The sequence below is a fragment of the Equus przewalskii genome, unplaced genomic scaffold (genome assembly GCF_037783145.1).
Source record: "Equus przewalskii isolate Varuska unplaced genomic scaffold, EquPr2 contig_R1842, whole genome shotgun sequence".
NCBI classification, from domain to species: Eukaryota; Metazoa; Chordata; class Mammalia; order Perissodactyla; family Equidae; genus Equus; species Equus przewalskii.
The window spans coordinates 255,264-274,320 of NW_027228442.1; the positions used below are offsets into that span (position 1 = coordinate 255,264).

The 19,057-nt window shown below is 34.7% G+C and overlaps 1 pseudogene; it reads left to right on the forward strand.

The window, feature by feature from the left end:
• Nucleotides 1–6,953: 6,953 nt before the first annotated feature.
• On the forward strand, nt 6,954–8,906 carry LOC103545205 (zinc finger protein 64-like; annotated as a pseudogene).
• The last annotated feature ends 10,151 nt before the right edge of the window (nt 8,907–19,057 follow it).

Below are 19,057 nucleotides of genomic sequence, written 5' to 3' on the forward strand. Positions count from 1 at the left end.
GGAAGAGGGTGAGAGACTGAAAGGGTAAAGTGGCACATATGTATGGTGATGGATGAAAACTAGAGTGTTGGTGGTGAACACAATGAAGTCTATACAGAAACTGATGTATAATAATGTAGACCTGAAATTTACACGATGTTATAAGCCAATATGACTTCAATAAAATAATTTAAAAAATAAAAATAAACCATTAGCAAGAAAACCCAAAAAACTGTCCAAATTGGATGTACTGTTTATATCACATATCATTTTATATCACATTTTATGTTTGTTATATATGTTTATATTATTTATTATGCTTATATTACATATCATATATATATGTATACATAAGTGTGTGTGTGTGCATATATGCAGAGAGAGAGACTTTTTAATTTGTTTAAGGAAGTTTGCTTCTACTCTTACTTTACTAAGAGATTGTTTTCTTTTTTAATGTCATAAAGTCAATTTGAATTTATTCAACACATTTGTCTGCCCTACACTCTTCTCTCAGATAATCTGGAAATATGATGTATTATATTAAAAGAATTCTGAGGCTCTAAATCAATTCAACGAAGAAACAGAATGGCCATATTAAAAAATAAACCTTCAATGTAACCATACTCCACACATAAAAATTATTTCAAGATGGATTATACGTCTAAATCTAAAAGCTAAAATTGTAAGACTTCTAATAAAAATTACAAATTGAAATTGGCAAAGCTTTCTTAGGACACAAAAAGAACTAATCACAAAAGAAAAAAGGATAATAGAAAAAAATAATGAAAATTTAAAATTCAAAAGACCTCATGAAATAACTGAATAGGCAATCAGCAGACTAAGGAGAAAGTACTCACTGTACATATACATGACAAAGGAGTCTTATGCAAATTATATAAAGAATCCCTAAATATCAAGAACAAAAAGGGAAGCAATTCAATTAAAAATTGAGCAGATTATAAAAGAAGACATGTCTGTGGATGGTCAATAAGTAAATGAAAGGTGTTCAAGAGCATTAGTCATTGGAAAGTGCATATTACTCTTTGCCATGCCTTAGAAGTCTAAAAAGAAAAAAGGCACTGGAAAACGTAAATATTTCCAAGGATGTAGAGTAAGTGATACACTCATATGTGGTTTACGCAACCCTCCTATGTTGGACCAATTCCATTTATAGGTATTTACCTAAGACAAATATAAACTTATGTGTACAAAAAAATCTGTGCAAATGTCAAGAAGCAGCCATATTCATAAGAATGTCAATCAAAATGTCCGTAACATACATATATATACACACATGTATAAATATTGTATTATATGTGCATGTTCATTATATTATCCAAAAGAGAAATAATTTATATAATACATGAATATTGCATTATTGAATAATAACACGAATATTATAGTTTGTACAACTATATATATTAATTTGTCAGAAGAAAATGAGTGAATTTAATATGAAGGGTCTTTAGAGAATATTCTGGGGAAATGGAAATAGTCTGTATTTTCTTATGACGGTGTTTGTATGTGTACGTGTGTACAATTGTGGAAATTGAAGGAAAAGTTAAAATCAGTGAAATAATTTTTAAAAAGAAATTCTGACACTGAAATACACTGCTATAATCCTTAATGTGTTATGACAAGGTTTTTGTGGGGTTTTTTCTCATTATTATATAACTGAATAGTATTTGTTATGTTTTGTGGATCTTTGTATATATGTTCATAATGATATGGGTTTATAATATTCTACTGTGTAATTGTGTGTTAAGTTGTTGTCTGCAGCCACAAAGAGCAAGGAATGACAGGTACTGCCAAGGCTACATGGTTGTTTAAGCAATCAAAGTTTATTGTTAAAGGGAAACAGAGCAAACAGCAGGGATAAAAGGGAACAACAAATCGGTGCTTACAACATCCACACCACAGTCAGCCGGGGAAGTCCCAAGACTTTGTACGGCGGGTAGGAGTGCCAATTGTCTGGGTCTGCGGCAAAGCATCCTTTCCTCAGTGAGACTCCCAATTGTTCCATGCCTGTGACTCTCTTTTATCCTAAGGTTTCTCTGGGTTCTGACTCAGGGTTTCAGACATTTGGATACTTTGAGTTATTTCTGCTTGTTCCCACAGATGGGATATTTCTAAAGTCTAGTCAGATGTCCATCCGGGTGGCCAGCCTAGACAAGGAACATGATGCAGGAAGTATCCTTTGTAACTTGTGCCTTAGGGTGATGGCCAAAGTGGCCATCTTTGGCCCTGAGCCCAGACACATTCCTTCACATAGGGCCCAGGCTCAGTGTCCTTGGAAGGCCAGGAGGTCAATGAACTCTGTACATAAGTTTATAATAAATATAAGAACTGGGTAGCATTCTTCTCTTTTCTTGCTACCCTTCAAAAAACAAATTTACCTAAGGAATATTTGTTCTTTTCATTTTTGTTAAGAACAAATTGTAAGTCATCTAGCCTTCACATCTACTAAAGTGACATAATTTTAATCATTTCTTCAAGTTTTCAAAAAGTGATTGGTTTGGAGTGACAGTAGCAAAAAAGCAGACCAGGAAGTTCCAGGCTCTTAATCCCCCATGGAGACATCTAAAAACAGCAGAAAGATTGGAGGTCTGGAAACTAGCCAAAAGCATACAAGAAACAAGCAAACGCCCAATCTACAAAATGTTACATTCAAAAGGGTAAGAAATTCCATGGCCATTTTGTTCATACTTGGCCCACACCCTCCTCCCCAAGTGGCATGGTCTTGGCATAGAGGAGGTGCCAGCCCAGTTCCAAATTCCCTCTCTCACACCAGAGAAAGTAACCAGACCTTACTTTCAACACTCTAGTTTGTCTTGGGGCCACCTGAAGAACTGGTTTCTGTTCTATCTAACTCAGATCTTAGGAGGAAGAAATATCTGTCACTACTCATGAAAACTGGAGGTAGACCAATGTGGAAATACCTGGGGCAAAAGACTATAGGAGAAATCATACAGTAGACCATCTGAGGCAGCAGTCCAGTTTCAAATTCCCTCCTGTTTTCTGGAGGCACTGAAACAGATATTATTTGCAATTGTCTGAACTGTTGGGGGCTACTTGAAGATTCCCTAACTGGGATATCAGGTAAGGAAGAGCAGCAGACTCTATTAAAAAATTGCAGGGAGATTGAATCACGGATGACTGAGGTAAGAGATTATGAGTGGGGAAATACAACAAACCCCAAAGGCCATAAGGAGAGAAATCTTTGGAAAATTAAGAAATTTAAAACAAGTTGTGTATATGGGAAAATCTAAAAAGGCACACACAGGTCCAGGTAAGGTGCATGCTGAGAAAAGACCCATAGGACCTTAAGCTTTCTCATCAGGCTGATTCTGAGGCTCAGAACCAAGGCTCAGGTAATTAGTGAAAGACTTCTCTGGCACAGAAACAGTCTACAAACACTAGGTAACATGGGTGTTTGTCACATGCCCAATATTTTATGAAAATAATCACAAAGCATACAAAAAAGAGAGAAATATAATCCACTCAAAAGAAAAATAAATATTCAGAAGCCATCCCTGTAGAACATAAGTATAAAACTTACTAGAGAAAGACTTTAAACAACTGTCTTACAAATGCTCAGTAAGCTTAGAAAAACAAAGAACCAAAGTAAACCAGAAAAACAACATAGAAACAAAATGATCAGATCAATAAAGAAATTATAATAAATAATGGAACAGACTATTTGGAGCTGAAAAATACAGGGAACAAATTGAAATACTGAGTGTGGGATTTCAATAACTGACTTGAGCAGGCAGAAGAATCAGAAAACTGGAAGTTCAACTTGTGAAATTACGAAATCTGAGGAATGAAAAGAAAAAATGAACAGAGGCCAAAGAATGTAGGGCACAACACAAAAGGACAAATATATGCATTATGGGAACCCCAGAAGGATAAGATTGAGAAGAGGCAGAGAGATTATTTGAAGACTCAATGGACAAAAACTGTTCAAATTTGAGAAAAAATATGAATCTACAAATCAATGAAGTTCAATGAACTTCAAGTAAGATAAACCCAAAGAGATCCACAATAAGACATTATAATCAAACTGTTGAAGGATAATGATAAGAAAATTTTGAGAACAGAAAATTTTAAAACCTTTCCACTTACAAGGAAAGCACTTAAAATTATGACCCAATCTTTCCACAAAAATGTCAGAGGCCATAAGGCAGTGAGATGATATGTGTAAAATGCTGAAAGAAAAAAATATAAAGCTTGTTAGCCATGAATTTGATATCCAGCAAAACTATCCTTCAAAAAATGAGGTGGAAATTAAGATATTTGCCTATAATCAAAAGCTGACAGAACTCATTTCCACCAGACCTGTCCCACAAGAACTGCTAAAGGACAGCTTTCAGGTTTAAATGTGGGTATGCTAGATGGTAAGTTGAAGATGTATGGAAATGTAAAGCTCTATAGTAAGGTAAATACCTGGGCAAATATAAAAACCAGTATTGTGATTTTGGATTGTATCTCCATTTAAAATTTTTTTATACAGAATTTAAAAGATAACTGGATAAAATACAATTACAAATTTATGTTAATGAGTACACAGTAAATAAAGATGTAATTAGTGACATTGATAACAAACTGGGAGGGTAGAGCTGTAAAGCAGCAAAGTTTTTACATGAAATTGAACTTAAGTTGATATCAACTTGAAATATTGTTATAATTTTAGAATTTTATATGTAATACACAAGACAACTTCAAAGGAAATCTTTATAAAATATACAAAAAAGGAAATAAGAATCAAAATGGTTCACTACAAAAAATCAACTAAACACAAAGTAAGAAAGTGATGGAGGAAACCAGAACAATAATCTCAAAGCATGAAAGACAAATAACAAGATGGCAAAAGTAGCTCCTTCTCTATAAATAATTATTTTAAATGTAATTAGATTAAACTCATAAATCAAAAACATAGAATGGGAAAAAATTAACAATGATCCAACTATTTACTGTCTACTTTGGAGCTGACGACAAAAAGAAGTTGGAAAAGAAAGGAGGGAAAGAGAAACTCCACACAAATAGTAAACAAAAATGAGGAATCATGACCATATTAATATCAGATAAAATAGACTCTAAGTCAAAAAACGTGTTGAAAGACAAAAGACAGTATATATTGATAAGAGGATCAATTCACAAAGAAGATACAACAATTACAGCATATGCAACAAACATCAGAGCTCCAAAATATATAAATCAAACATTGACAGAATGGAAAGGAGACATAAGAAGTGTAACAATAACAGTAGGAGACTTCAGTACCCCACTTTTAGTAAGGGACAGAAAAACCAGAAAGAATTTCAATAAGGAAGTAAGGGACTTGAAAAACACTCTAAACCAATTAGACCTAACAGAACACTCCATCCAAAGAAAGCTGAATACTTAACCTTATGCAATATTCTCCAGGTGAGACTGCATATTAGGCCACAAACCAAGTCTTAATAAATTTAGAAAGAGTGAAATTTTTCAAAGAGTCTTTTCTAACCCCTGCAAAATGAAAGTGGAATTCAACAACAGAAGGAAAATGGAAAAATTCACAAATATGTGGAAATTAAACAACACGATGTAAAATAACCAATGGGTCAAAGAAGAATTCCCAAGGTATATTAGAAAATATCTATAGACAACTGAAAATGAAAACAAAACATACCAAAATACATGGAATACCGCACAAGCAGTGCAGAAGGAAATTTATAGATATGATTATCTACACCGAAACAGAAGAAATATTTCAAATCAAAAGCTTAATTTTCCACATTAAGGAACTACAAAAAACAAGAAAAATAAAATTAAAAACAAGCACAAGAAAGAAAACAATAAAGATTAGAGGAGATATAGATAAAATAAACAGCAAAACAATAGAGAAAATCAATAAAACCAAGAGTTAATTCCTTTAAGAGATCAACAAAATTTGCAATTCTTTAGTAGATTGACTAAGAAAAAGAGAGAGAAGTCCAAAATTACTAACATCAGAAATGAAAGTAGTGACATTACTATCAATCAACAGAAATAAAATGGATTAAAATAAAGACTATGAACAGTTGTACACTAACAAAATGGATAATGTAGAATCAAATTTTAAAAATTCCCAGAATCATAAATCTACCAAAATGGAATATTTATGAAAGAGAAAATCTGAAGAGAGCAATAACTTTTAAGGAGATTGAATTAGTAATTAGAAAGTAATCAAGAAAGAAAATCCCAGGACCAAGTGGCCTCACTGAAGAATTCTACCAAACATTTATGAAAGACTTAACATCAGGTATCCTAGAACTCTTCCAAAAGATGGAAGAGGAGGGGAAACTTCCAAATTTATTTTATGAGGCCAGTATATCACCCCGATACCAAACAAAGACAAAGATGATGAAAAAAAAACCCCAATAACCCTTATGAATATTGATGAAAAATCCTCAACAAAACACTAAGAAAAAACAAGTTTAGCCTCTTGTTCAAAGGAGGGCTTACACAGCTTGACCAAGTGGGATTTCTTGTGGTAATGAAAGTACATTCAGTCTTTATTGTTCATTATATTAAAAGAATAAAGAAAAAACACATGATCATTGCAATTGATACACACAAAGCATTTTACAAAATTCAGTACTATTTCAAGACAAAAGCACTCAACAAACTAGGAATAGAAGGAAACTGTATCAAAATGATAATAATAAAGACAACAATACAGAATTAACATCATGATGAATGGTGAAAAACTGAAACATTTTCCTCTAAGATCAGGAACAAGACAAGGAATCCTGCTACTTCTCTTCAACAGAGAGTTAGAAGGCCTAGCCAGAGCAATTAGGGAAGAAAACAAAATAAAACACATCTAAATTGAAAGGAGAAATAGGAAGCCTGGTGGCATGTGGAAAAATAAAAGGAAACGTCCTTACACTATGAAGTCAGAACACCCCATGCGGGAACCACACCAGGCTGGGACCTCTCAACCTGTAGCCATGAATGTGAACAGGGGAGAGAGCTTCCCGTGCTCAGTGTAAATTCCAGGTAGCACAGTGATAAAATTGCAGCTGAACCCGACATACACACGCGTGGTATCAGTAAGCAACGGTTTAGCAACCTAAATGATTGTAGCTCACAAGGAAAGTGGCTGCCAGCTGACGAGCACCACCAGGTTGGCCCAGCATGGTCCATCTATTATCAGAGGAATGGTACCTGCTATGCAGGCTCAGACCACAACCAGAAACATCACCTCAGAGAGCCAGACAAGCAGTTTCAGCTCCAGAATTTGTTTTTAAACATGAATATCAAAATTGACTGCCCAAGGAAAGCATTGAAAATCAGACAGCCACTGTCATTTTTCTCCCTGCCAAGTTGCATGCCAAAAAAATGCAGCCCTGCCTGCTTAGAAAAGGCTTACCTGTTGCTATTCAGTTTGCCAATTCAAGACTGTCTGTGGATGTGAACCATCACTTAAAATGTATCATGGGAGAGAAACCCTACAAACATAAAACCTATGACAAGTTCTTTAGCTAGAAGGACAATATGATCAACCACATGACACACAGATGTGAAGCTCTACAAGTGTGACACTAGTGACAACTTGGCTGCCCACAGCAGCAGCCTTAGCAAGCAGCTGCAAATACGGCTCAGTGAGTGACCCTTCACCTGCCAGAGAATGCTCTTATGCCGGCTGCAACTCCAACTGGCTCACCCTTCACCTCCAGTCCCATACTGGAGACGTGCCCTTCCAGTGCTGGTCTTTAATACCAAGTCCAAATTAAACTCATACTTGAAAATGCTTATGTATGTGCACTGGAGGAAAAGCCTTTCAAGTAGAGTTGTGCAATGTCCATTGCACCATGCAAAGGAACCTCGTAACACACAGTGACATCAAACATAGGGGGAACAACTTCAAATGTCTGCATTGTGACATTCTGAGTGACAGCAAATACACCCTCAGAAGTACAGCTGGGTATGCCAGTAGGCACCACCCAAGAAATGCTCTGAGTGCAGCTACTCCTATTCCAACAAGTCCTTTCTGAGCATCCTTTATCCATCCAATGAATCAACCACCCCTTCCAGTGTAGTTACTGCAGCTTTGACATAACACAGCACAGCAACTTGAGCAAGCACTCAAAGCAGTTCCATGAGGACATGGTCGAGACCCATGTCCTTGGATATGAAAGACACAGGAAGACAGAGCAGCTAGCAAATGGCCAAGATGGAGACTAAGAAAACTTTTCACAGTGATATATGTGATGCCTCATTCACGTGGGAGAATTTTCTCTGCAGCCATATGAGGCAACATAAGAAACACAATGAAAAGAAGAGCTTGGCTGTGGCTGTCCTACAGTTTCAACTTCATCCAACTCCATCAACTCCAATCAACTCCATAAGCTCCCCACTGCCACCTTACTCTGTGACACCTCCAGGTACCACTCCAGCCCAGCCAAGTGCCCCAGTTCAGTGAGCAAGAGTCAAAATCATCACTGGGCATCAAGTTCCCTAGACAAACACCATCAGCCAGGGTGCTTCTCCTTCACCAAACATAGTACCACCAGTCAGGGTTGCTCAGAACACACAGGGGCTCTCAGGGAACAGTGGCCTATGGATCATGTGCCAGATCAGTCTGATTGCCTCCCCTATTCTCTCCTCTGGGTGTCCCAACTATGCATGAGTGATGGCTCAGGCATTTGTCCTGCTGACTGCTCAAAACCAGAAGGATAAAGCTGCTCTGCACCAGACTGATTCCCATAGCCCTAGGTGGAACCCAGGAAAGCTCTTACAACAAGCCTTTCATCACTAGTTTGGGTATTACTTACACTGACTTTGAAGACCTTAACCCTTTGATTCAGGAGGGGACAACTGAAGTGACCATGGTGAGCAACAGAGGTCAGAATGTGGTCATGGCTGCAATGACTCAACCTGTATTCTCCTCTTTCCAGTGAGAACAACCCAAATGGGCTTACTGCATCACTCAAAGAGGGGTCCAACCAGCTTTGCTCTATCCAGCTGACTCTGTACCAGATTAGTACTCAAAAATGAAAAAAAAGGAGGAGTGATAAAAAACAAGTCACAAGTAGAATTCTGTAAGAGGTTTTCTGTTAATGTGTTTAAGGATTGTTGTAAAATCCACATCATAATAAATTGTCATTTTTATGCTGCTTATTATACTTTTAGTACTGTAGTAACTTTGAGACTATCTTGGAATCACCATGTTCTAATCATCGTAGAGTCTTATATGTTATCAGGATGATTCTGATTAGGGATTGGAATTAAGTGAATTAAGTCATGGACACATTGCTTGTTTCCAACAGAATTAGGAATATTAGTATTTTAATATATGGATACAAACGTATTGATAGGAAAGTGTTTTCTGCATAAGGTTACATAGATACTATAGAGACTTGATAGCAAAAAGAATGTTTAGTGCTAACAAGCAAAAAATAAATGGTTTATTAATAAATGGTGATACGTGATTAAAAAAGAAGGGAAGAGAAAAATTATCCTTTCTGCAGGTGACATGATGTTATGTTTAGAAATCCCTAAAGAATCCTCAAAAAAATGCACACAACTATTTGAACTAACAAATTTTTCCAAAGAATATAAATGAGAGCCAACAAGCATGTGAATAGGTGCCTCACATCACTAAACACTAGAGAAATGTGAAACTTGCAGGACAGAAAATTACACACAAAACCTGTTGCCTTTCTGTACACTAAAAATAAAAAACAGGAAAAAGAAATTAAGAAAATAACTACACTTAGAATACCATAAAAAGAAAAAAATTCTTAGAAATAAACTTAAGAAAGGTAGTGAAAGATTTGTGCACCAAAAAATATTGTTGAAAGAAATTAAAGAAGTCACAAAGATATGGAAGACATTTCATTTTCAGAGATTGGAAGCCAATATTATTAAGCCATTGATATTACCCAAAGTGATATAGATTAGATAGATAGATAGATAGATAGATAGACAGATAGACAGACGGATAGATAGATTCAATACAACCTATATCCAAATCCCAATGGTGTCTTTTAAAGAAGTAGAAAAGTCCATCCGAAAGCTCATATGAAATCTCAATGATCTCCAAATTTCCACTTGAAAGAAAAGAACAAAGTTGTAGGTCTTACACTTCCTGATTTCAGAACCCAGAACACAGTTACTGTAATCAAAACAATGTTGTACAACATAAATCATAAGTGTTGTATGACATATAGAGCAATGACATGGAATAGAGAACCAGAAATTACCTTCACATGTACGGTCAAATAATTTTTGATAAATGCCAACCATTCAATGAGGAAAAGTATATTTTCAACTAATGATGTTGGAAAATCTGGATGTCAACATGCAAAAGAATGAAATTGGAACCTTACCTTACACCATGAACAAAAATTTCCTCAATGCAAATCAAAGACACAAACATAAGAGAAAAAAACTGTTAAACTCTTAGAATAAAACATAGGGGGAAATCTTCATGGAATTATATTTGTCAATGATTTTCTGGATATGACGCCAAAAGCACAGGCACCTAAATTGAAACAGCTAATTGGACTTCACCATGTTAACACCTTTTGTGAATCAAAGTAAACTATCAAAAGAGTAGAAAGGCAACTCACAAAATGTGAGAAACTGCAACATTACATATCTGATAAGATATTATATCAAGAGTATGTTTAAAAATCCTGTAACACAACACCCAAAACAAAACGAACTCAATTAAATTACCAACAAAGGATTGAACAGAAATTTTTCCAAATAAGATAAATGAGGGCCAACTGCCTGTGAAAAGATTATTTACATCACTAATCACTAGGGAAATTCAAATAAAAACTCGGTGAGAAACCACGTCACACCTATTAGGATAGTTGCTATTTAAAAAAAGAGCAAAGAATGCCTTAATGAGAAGGTGCAGAATTGGATACCATGTACATTGATAGTGCTCTTCCTTGAAAAGTTAAACATAAAATTACCACGTGATCCAGAAATTCCCTGTCTGGGTATATTTAACAAAAGAATTGAAAGCAGGGACTCAAACAGATGTTTTTATATTTATGTTCATAGTAACTTTATTTAAAACGGCCAAAAGATGGAAACAAGCCAAGGGTCCATCAATGAACGAATGAATAAACAAATGCAGTATATATGTTCAATGGAATATTATTCAGCATTAAAAGTAATGAAATTCTGATACATGCGACTCCGTGGATGAACCTTGCAGACATCATGTCATGTAAAATAAGCTAGTCACAAAGGACACTTTTATGAGGTGCCTAGAATATTCAAATTCATACAGACTGAAGCTATAACAGTGATTAGCAGGGGGTGGAGGGACAGAGAAAGGAAGAGTTAGTGCGAATGAGCTCAGAGCTATAGTTTGGGATGGTCAAAGTTTCTGGAGATGGGTGTTGGTGATTGTTGCACAACAATGTGAAAGTAATTAATGACACTGTACTGCTTACAAAAATGTTTTAAATCATGTTTTATCTTATGCATATTTTATCACAATACATTGAAAAATGATTGGTTAATTCATATTTTCTCCTTCATCTGGAGTAAATTTGCAATTTTTATTTCAAATGAGTTAACTTTTTCTTAGTCTTAAGTTCTTAGACAAAAATAGTCACATTGTCTTAACATTTTTAAAGATATATTCTCCCTGAAATATGGTAGCCTTTGCATTTGGACATTTTTCCACATATTACATGCATATGCTTGTCTTTCCTTTAGTTCTAGATCAATTTTTCTAGTTGTTTCTAACGTTAGCATTTTCCAGGAATCGTATTTTAACAGTCTTGATCCCATCTACTGTTTTTCTATTTTATTAACTTTTAACTGCATTATATCCATTCTTCTAAATATTTTAGGTTTATACTTAGATTTATGTTGTTGCAAATGGCAAGATTTATTTTTTTATGGCTGAGCAGAATTCCAATGGGTATATATATAACACATCTTCATTCATTTTTATTTTTACACACTTTCTCTACAATCAAGTAGTTTCATATAAGTTTAATATAATTTTAATTTTATAATTCATATACTCTGCTTCTGTGAGTTTGACTATTTTAGAATTCACATATAAGTAAGATTGTACAGTATTTGTCTTTCTGTGTCTTGATTTTTCACTTTGCATAATGTCCTCCAGGTTCATCCAAGTTGTTGCAAATGGTAAGATTCCATGGTTTATTATGACTGAATAAATATTTCCTTGTACATTTGTACACCCCGTTTTCTTGATCCAATCATCCACTGATAGACTCTTAGGTTGTTTCCATGTTTTGGCTTTCATGAAAAAAGTTGCAATGAATATGGTAGTGCAGATATCTCTTCAATATTCTTTTTTGTTTTCTTTGGATATATACCCAGAAATGGAGTTACTAGATCATAAATCAGTTCTATTTTTAATCTTTTGAGGACCCTCCATACTGTTTCCATAATGACTGTACCAATTTATATTCCTACCAATAGTATATAAGGGTACACTTTTTCCAACATCCTCTTCAATAATTGTTAGATCTTGCCTTTTTGATAATAGCAACCCTAATATGTATGAGGAGAATCCTGTTGTGGTTCTGATTTGTATTTCCTTCATGATTAATGATATTGAGCACCTTTTCATATGCTTGTTGGATATTTGTGCATCTTATTTGGAAAAAAAGTCTATTCAGATCCTTTGCCCATTTTTTAATTGAGTTATTTGTTTCGGTGTTTTTGTTATTGAGTTATATGAGTTCCTTTTATATTTTGGATATTAACTCCTTATCAAAGAGATATGGTTTGCAAATATTTTCTCACGTTTCATATCTTGCCAGTGCATTTTGTCGATTGTTTCCTTTGCTGTGCAGAATTTTTTGAGGTTGACATAGTTCCGCTTGTTGATTTTCACTTTTGTTGCTTTTGCTTTTAGTTTCCTCTCCATAAAATCATTGCCGAGACCAATGTCAAGGAGATTTTCCCTCACATTTTCATCTAGGAGTTTTATAGCCTTAGGTCTTTCAATTAGAACTTTAATCCATTTTAAGTTAATTGTTCTATATGATGTAAGATAAGTATACAATTTCATTCTATTACATACTAATCAATTTTCTCAGCACCATTTCTTGAAGAGACTATCCATTTCCCATTGTGTATTTTGGCACAATGTTAGTTGACCTTATATGCTTGGGTTTATTTCTTGGTTCTCTATTTTGTTCCATTGAATTATGTGCCCATTTTTATAACATCATCTTGCTTTGGTTACTATAGCATTGTAAGATAACTTGAAATCAGGAATTATAGTGTCCCCAGCTTCATTGTTTCTCAGCATTGCTTTGATTGTTTGGGGTCTTTTGTAGTTCCATAAGAATTTTAAGATATTTTTCTATTTCTGAGAAAAATGTCATTAGAATTTTGATAGGGATTGTATTGAATCTATAGATCGTTTTTAGTAGTAGGGACATTTTAATACTATTAATTCTTCTGATCCATGAACATGAGATGTTTTCCCATTGCTTTCTTTCATTTTCAACTTCTTTAATCAATCTTACAGATTTGGTGTACAGAACTTTTACATCCCAGGATGAATTTACTCCTAAGCATTTTATTACTATGATGGTATTCTACATGGGATTGTTTCCCTAATTTCTTTTTCAGATAGTTCATGGTTAGTGTATAAAATTGCAACTGATTTTTTTATATCAATGTTGCATCCTGCAGCCATTCTGATTTTATTTATCAGTTCTAATAGATTTTTGTGTGGAGTCTTTGGAGTTTTCTATGTATATAAAAGCATATCATCTCCAAACGAAGGCAAGTTTACTTCCTCCTTTCTCATTTGAAGGGTTTTTTTTCTGGCCTGATTTTTCTTGCTAAGATTTCCAATACTATATTGATTAGAAGTGATGAAAGGAGTGATCATTGTCTTTTTCCTGATCATGGTGGGAAAGCTTTCAACTTTTCGCCATTGAGTGTGATGCTGGTTGTGAGCTTGACATATATAGCCTTGATGATGTTGAGGTATGTTCTTGCTTTATCTAATTTGTTGAAATTTTTTATCATGAATAATGCTGAAATTTATCAAATTAGTTTTTTCTGCAGCCATTGAAATAAATAATGAGATAAATTTATCCTTCATTCTTTTAACGTGGTTTACCACATTTACTGATTTAACTATGTTGAACCATTCTTGCATCCTAGGAAAGAATCCCTCTTGATCTTAATGTATGATCCATTTAATGTTCTGTTAAATTCTGTTCTTGTGTTTTGTTCAGGACTTTTACATCTATGTTCATCAGGGATATTTACCTGTAAGTTTCTTTTCTTGTAGTATTCTTATCTGGCTTTGGTATCAGAGAGTGCTGCCATGATAAATGAATTTGGAAGTATTTCCTCCTCCACAAATTCTTGGAAGAGTTTGAAAAAGAGTGACAGAAGTTCTTCTGTAAATATTTGGTGTTCACCCATAAAACCGTCTGGTCTTGGTCTTTTCTTTGTTGGGAGGATTTTGATTATTGATTCCATGCTTTTGTTATTAGTTTGTTCTGATTTTCTATTTCTTCATGGTACAGATATAGAAAAAAATGTATCTGTTTCTAGGAATTAATCCATTTCTTTTATATTATCCAATTTATTGGCATATAATTATTGATAATAGTTTCCTGCGATCTTTTCTGTTGCTGTGTAGTCGATTGTAATGCCTCTTCTTTTATTTAAAATTATACTCATTTGAGTCCTGTATTTTCTCTTGCATAGGCTAGCTAAAGTTTATGCCACTTTTATCTTTTAAAAACAAAGCAACTCAGATTCATTAATCTTTTATATTGTTTTCATATTCTCTATTTTATTTATTTCTACCATAATTTTTATTATGTCCTTCCTTCTGTGAATGTTGGGCTTATTTTGTTCTTCTTTTTCTACTTCCTTAAAGTGTAAAATTTGTTCTTTATATGAGATCTTTCTTTTTTCTTATTGTGTGCATTTATTGCTGTAAACCTTCATTTGAATTGCTTTTGCTGCATCCTGTACATTTGGTATGTTGTAACTTTATTTTCATTTGCCTTAAGATACTTTTTGATTTCTCTTTGGATTTCTTCTTGACCCATTGGTTGTTAAGAATTCGTGTTTAATTTCCACATATTTGTGAATATTCCAATTTTCCTCCTCTTACTGATTTCTAGTTTCATACAATTTTGGTGAGAAAATATACTGATATGACTTCAATCTTCTTAAATTTGCTAAGATTGTTTTGTGGCTTAACATATAATCTATCCTGGAGAATTGTCTGTGAGTGTTTGAGAAGAATGTGCATCCTGCTGCTGTTTGATGGAATGTTCTTTATATGTCTGTTATGTCCACTTAGTTTACAGAGTTATTGAAATCTGTTGTTTCCTTATTGATTTTCTGTCTGTATGATCTATCTATAGTTGAGAGTAGGGTATTAAAGTTCACTACTAATCTTGCATTACTATATATTTCTGTCTTTAGTTTTAATAATATTTCCTTTGTATATTCAGGTACTCCTATTTTGCTTGCAAACGTATTTGCAGTTGTTATTTCCTCTTGATGCATGGAGCCTATCATCACACAGTATCCTTCTTTGTCTCTTGTGACCAATATTAACAAAAAGTCTATTTTTTCTTGTATTGCTCAAATCACTTTTACTCTCTTCTTCTTAACAGTTGCATGAAATGTCTTTTTCTGGTCCTTCATTTGCAACCAATATGTGTCCCAAAATCTAAGTGAGCCTTTTTGTAAGCAGGGAATTGTCAGATTTTTTAAATACATTCATCCATCTGTGCCTTTTATTGAATAATTTAATTCATTTAGCCTTAATTTAATGATTGATAAGTACTTACTATTGACATTTTGTTATTTTCTGATTGCCTTATACTTCCTTTCTTCCTCTCTTGTCTTCTTTTGTGATTTGTTGATTGTTGTTATAGTGGTGTGCTTTGATTCCTTTTCCTTTGTTTGTTTTTGTACCTACTAGACGTGTTTCTTTTTCTTCCTGGTTATCAGAAGACTTGCATAAAACACCTTTTATTTATAATAGCTTTATTTTAAGCTGATAACAACTTCGCTTCAATTGTATACAAAAATTCTACACTTTTACTTCTCTCCCTATAGTTTATGCTGTCAGTCACACTTTATGTCTTTTTTATTGTGTCCATTAACAATCATTGTAACTATACTGAGTTTTAATACTTTTGTCCTTTAATCTTTATACTAGGGTTAAACGTGATTTGTGCACCATCATTACAGCATTAGATTATTGTGAATCTGGCTGTATATTTACCTTTACCAGTGACTTTTATACTTTCATATGCCTTCGTGCTATTATTTAGTGTCCTTTCATTTCCAGTGAACAAAATACCTTTAGCATTTCTCTTAAGGTAGTTTACTGGTGATGAACTACCTTAGCTTGTGTTTGAGAGTATCTTGATGCTGCCTTCACACATGAAAGACAACCATACTGGCTATAGTATTCTTGGTGGCAGGTTTTGTTTGTGTTTTTGTCTTTTTGCTTTCAATTCTTTGATTGGATTATCTCACTCCCTGCTGGCCTGCAAGGTTTCTGTTGCAAAAGCACTGATAACATAATGAGGTTTACCTTTTATGTTACTAGTCTCTTATCTTTTGCTGTTTTTAATTTTTTCTCTTTGTCTTTGACTTTTGACAATTTGATTATATTGAGTCTTGAGGTCATCTTCTTTGGATTAATCTTACTTGGGGTCTTTTGAGCTTCATTAATCTGGATATCCATATCCTTTTCAAGATTTGGGAAGTTTTCAGTCATTATTTCTATAGATAAATTTCTACCCCTTTTTCTCACTCTTTTTCTTCTGAAATTCCCATAATATGTATATTTGTCACCTTGATAATGTCCCATGGATCTCATATGCTTTCTTTAATTTTTTTATTCTTGTTTCTCTGACTGCTTGATTCCAAATGACCTGTCCTTGAGTTCACAGATTCTTTTTCCTGCACAATTGATTCTGCCATTGAAGATTTTTATTGAGTTTTTCAGTTCAATCATTGTATTCTTTAGGCTCGAGGTTTCTCTTTGGTTCTTTTTTGTGTTTTTATTTCTTTATTAAACTTCTCGCTTTGTTCCTGCATTGTTTTTCTTACTTCTTTTAGTCGTTTATCTCTGTTTTCCTTTGTTGGTGGTATCACATTACCCTGATTCTTTCTGATCCATGTAAACTTGTATTTGTTCTATTCATTTGAAGGATAAAACCCCTCTTTCAGTCTTTAGAGACTAGTTTCAGCAGGTAAAGACCTTCTCTGCTCCAGTCTCCAGGCTAATGGGATTGCCTCTGATGTTTTAGTTTAGAGGTCTTGGATTCAGATTAGGTGGATGCTTCTACATCCACAGTGAGTGTACATGTTACTGGGGGTTCAGGTGACTACAGATCTTGTCAATTCCCTAGGCAGATGGGACTGCCTCTAGTACTGTGGCCAATAGGGCTGGTGCTGGGACAAGATGCTCCTTTCTGGGACAGTATTTGGGTCTGCAGATGGCAGGCCTCTTATTGATGTGCAGATGTGTATTGCCGGATTCTTAGGAGAACTTCTGCCAGTTCTTTGGGCAATTCCTTGGGCAGGCAGGACTGGCTCCATATCAAAGCTGAGCAGGAAGAAGATGGGCTCACAGGTCTGATTCAGGGTCCAAAGCCAGGACCAATATCTGCAGGCATGCCTCCAGGGCCATAGATTGGCATGCTTCCTGTCAGAATCCTGGGCATGCAAAACTACTCCTGGACCATGGCTGAGAGGAGCTGGAGCTGAGTTACAGGGTTGTTTCAGCATCCATAGTCTGAGAGACGTTGGTGGGCCTATCTCCAAAGGCGTGGAGAGTTATCTCTTCCAGCAGGTCCCAAGGCAGGCAAGAGCATTCTTAGACCATGGCTAGGAGGGGTTGGAATTAGGTTATGGTCTGTTATAGGGTCTACAGTAATCACTGAAATCAACAGACCGTTTACCCAAGGCATGGTCCAGCATGACATCTCCCAGGTCCCTTGGTAGGTGGTGTTGGTGGCAAGACCACGGCCATAGAGAGCTGTACTTGAGTCCACAAGGGGCTTGGATGTTTCTTGGTCTGTAGTCCAGACCATGCTCTGTGAACCTGTAAGCTGGGCACAGGTCTGCCTTCTCAAAATGACCCACTTTGGACATGGATTCCACTGGGGTTTTGTAAGTTCCTACTTGGATCCCAAAGCTCTCACAAAGGCACTTTTGTCTGTGGATGGCTGCCAAATTATTGCTGATATGGGGGATATGAACAGGGAGCCTCCTTTCCAACATCTTGCTGACATCAGTCCTTTGACCATTTTTAAATTGTCTTTTTATTATTTAATTATGAGTTCCTTATAGATTCTTGATACAAATATCCTAAAAGATACCTGATTTGTACATATTTTTTTCATTCTTCTTGCTGTCCTTTGAATCATAGATGTCTTTAATTTTCATGAGGTCTGATTTATCTATTATTTCCTTTGATGTTTCTGCTTTCAGTGTCATAACAAAGAAACTCTTGCAGTAAAGGTTACAAAGATTTACCACTATATTTTATTTGAAGAATTTTATAGTTATAACTCTTATATTTAGTATTTGATCATTTCTGAGTTCATTTTTGTGTATGGTGTGAAGAATCTAATTTCATTAATTTGTATGTGACTATCTAATTTTCATAGCACCATTTCTTGAAAAGATGATTATTTTTTCCCATTCAGTTGCTTGTCATCCTTGCCTAAAGTCAGTTTACCATAGGCAAATGTTTATTTCTGGACTTTCAATTCTATTCCATTGATCTATATGTCTTTACTACAACAATACCACACTGTCTTAAGAACTGTAGCTTTGTATTAAGTTTTGAAATTGGAACATGTGCCTTCAAAATTTGTTCTTCTTTTTCAAGATTGTTTTGTATATTCTGGACCACCTGCAATTCCATATCTATTTATGATCTTTTTCTCAGTTTCTGCAAAGAAACCAACTGAGATAGGTATTGGTTTGAATTTGTAAATCAATTAAGCATTACTACCTTAACAACATTTTCTCCTGAAACATGAACATGGAATATATCCCAGTTGTTTTGATTATCCCAAACATG